We start from the raw sequence: 3,287 nt of genomic DNA, 5'->3' as shown, positions 1-3,287 counted from the left end.
ATTGTCGATGATGCATGTAACCCTTTGTACAAAGCCAGGCGCAGACCCTAAGCACAGATAAATGAAGCGCTGGCGCCCTGAGTTATAGCATGCATGCTAGGTTGAGTCTCGTCCTTGGTTAGGGTTAATAGTGCTTAGCGGCGACTAACCCCTAGCTTAGAGGTTGAGTGTGCGTCTCTTTCTCTTTCTTTTGTCTTCTTTGGTTCACAGGACACACGGATATCCGTGCCGAACCACTTGGGAAGGAAAAGAAGATGAACAGACCAGCATCTAGCCCCCGGCAAGCCAGCATTGCCGGGGGCTGCAAGAGCAAGGATTCACCCACGGCAAACCAGGGTTGCCAGGGGCTGCATCTTCAGATAAGGTCTTCATCCCTTATCATGCATTCCATTATGGACTGAGGTATGTGAAACCTCGTTTTCCCCTAAGCTACCGTGCTCCCGTACTCTAGGCCCTAGGGCTCGTTCCTGGGGCCAGGTTTGGTCGTAGTCGCGGCAGCGAGAGGATGAAACAAGGAGCCTGAACCCACCTCATCCCTGCCTCTGCCAAAGGTGTGAGAAAGGTCGAGCGAAGTGGGGAGACAGCAAGGCCTGTTGCCGGGCAAGGAAATGTTTATCTTAAAGATATCAAGGATTTACTCCTTGTTGTGCATTTTACCCACAAACAAATGACCCGGCAAGCATCCCTTTTTCATTAAAAAGATTCCACTCAGGTACAGTCCATAGGGAATGAAAAACATGAATGATGGGATTACAAGTTTTAAATTCAGCTAAGGCCCGAAGGCTTACGGACTAAAAAGAGATAAGGTGCACGTAATCCCTTCCTTGTCCCTCTCCTCAGGAGGCAGGTCAAGGAGGCGAGAAGGGCAAAAGGAGCGCCTAGGCGAGCTACGGGCAGCAGAAGACACCAAGAGAATATCTCGGTGGCCGTCCAAGGGCTGGATGGTGATGGCGGCGCCGGAAGCGGAGCTCGAAGACGAGGCGGCAGGACGTCAGCACGCGTCGAAGGCGTCGGTGCCCGCGTACTCCGACTTGACGGCCTTGCCGCCCGCCCTCTTCCTCCTCAGCGGCCTCACAACGCCAGCCGCCCAAGGAGACGACCCCGAGAAGTTCAGGGAGCCAGCGACGCGGATGATGGGGTCGCCGGTGCCGCACGGAGCGGCACCCGACACCTAATCGGACCCGTCATCCTGCCGCCTGCTACCCTCGTCGTTGCTGCCGTTGTCCTCCTCGTCACTCCCACCCGAGGAGGAGTCTTCGCTATCGGAAGAGCTCTCCATGCAGCACCTTGCACGGGTCCCAAAGCACCCGAAGACCTTGACGGAGAGAAGGCCACCCTCCATCAGCTTAAAATGGAGAGTGAGCCCCTCCGTCAAGCGGTGGATATGGGCGAACGTCTTCCATCCCCGACGAAGATACATCACGTGAGGGGAGGGGAAGTCGATGCGGGCCCACGTGCCACTGATCCCGCAGCCCCTCATGCGCAGCCACAACGACTCCGGCGGATCCAGCTCCATCTCCCGCGCGAATGGAGTCGGGAGACGAAGGCGACAGCGAGGCGGCCGGCGCAGCCTGACGAAGAACTCGCAAGGGTCGTCCCCAACGTGGCCCTCCATGGGGGGAGGAACTACCGGCGGAGGCGAGGTCGGCGCGCCGTCCCGTCCTCCTCTTCCCCGAGCGCCTCGGCCTCGCCCACGGCCTCGCCCCCTCCCCCTTCCCCTCGCGGCTGGCTCTGCCGGCGCAGGTGCGGGAGAAGGAAGGACCGTTGTCGAGCAGCGACCATCGCCGCCACCGTTGAAGGACCAGGATTCCCTCTCTCCATGACGGATGGGAGGGGGGAGCAGAAGTTGAAGGAAGGAGGAGATGAAGGAATGCGGGACGCCATCCCCCCCGTTCTTTATAAAGGAACGGGGTGGGGGCTCGGCCGCCCCACTCAGCCAATCAAGACGCGGAAGGCGCAGGGAACTAGAACCGACCCGCCGCCCCAGCCCGCGGCGGCCCGGTTTCCCGCCTCCACCGTTCGCCACCCCGAGCGCATGAAAGCCACGTGGAGGGCATGCAGGACCGAGGCGACGGGTGAGGCGACCTCTCCCCACCCCGTGATCGTGGGGAGTGGACGCCTTGAAGACCACGCCTCGGCCCCGTTCAGTAAATGGGTCGCGCCTCCACGCCTCCCTCCGTTTATGGGGAAGGCGCAAACCGCCCCCTTTACTACGACGTGATGCATGCATGCAGAGCTCAGCCCCACGCATGCCGCCCACATCACACATGCCTCCCCACGCCGCGCCACGCGCGGGAAGCATGGGAAGCACGGTGCGCGAAGAATCTTACCGCGGTAAAAACCGCCCCGTCTGCCCGCGCACCGTTTTTGAGCCTAGCCCAACGACGCGATTGCGCTTACGTGTGGCCCAGGCCCGGGGGCTCCTGTCGGTGTACAAAAAGAGGGGTACACTTTTTGTACCCCTATAACTATGCACGGGCAGTCTGAGCCACAGGCACCACCACACTGAGCAAGGCAAGGGAGGTGAGCCAAGGTAAGGCCGAAGCTCAGGAGAAGCAGAACGACGCCAAGACCAAGACCACAGAGAGCAAAGGGGACGAAGCGGACCCCCCCCCCCCCGGCAAGATCCTTGCCGGGGGGCAGTTTTAGCAAACCCAGCAAGACCCTTGCTGTGGCAGCTCGCCCACGCCTACGGAGTGAGTCACCCTTGAGTCCACTGCCCCCATGGGGCAAGGATTCGGGAGACATCCCCGTGGTGGCATGCAGATCTTTGTGAAGGCATTCAAGATCAGATACACCCTTTAGAAGATGATGATCCTTGGCAGGATCCCAGCCAAGGAAGACCACAAGGCCCCCGGCAAGAGCCTTACCGGGGATGACAGCAGGCGCCACGGCAAGACCCTTGCCGGGGCCCCGGCAAGGCCCTTGCTGAGAACACCCATAGGGCCACCATCAGGCCCACGCCAGTCAAACCTCCACCACCATTCACATGCAGCTGCCGACCCAACCAGCTGGGCAGACACCTGCGTGGCAGCATGCAGATCTTCGTGGAGACCTACCACTGTGCCACCTCAGCTGCCTGCCTGCCTACATGGCACCGCGGGCGCCGCTGGCCAGGGCGCGTGTCAACACGAGAGGGAGCGGCGACGGACGAGACAGGGCTCTTCCCCATCCCCGATAAAGCAAGGACACCTGGGCAAGACGCATTAAATGTGCCTTGTCATGTAATGCGAGGGATAACCTCACATCACTGTTCCCTTTCCACCTCCTGGTGCTACTATGGCAAC

This window comes from Triticum aestivum, chromosome 3A (genome assembly GCF_018294505.1).
Source record: "Triticum aestivum cultivar Chinese Spring chromosome 3A, IWGSC CS RefSeq v2.1, whole genome shotgun sequence".
NCBI lineage: Eukaryota > Viridiplantae > Streptophyta > Magnoliopsida > Poales > Poaceae > Triticum > Triticum aestivum.
This window is presented reverse-complemented; position numbering follows the sequence as displayed.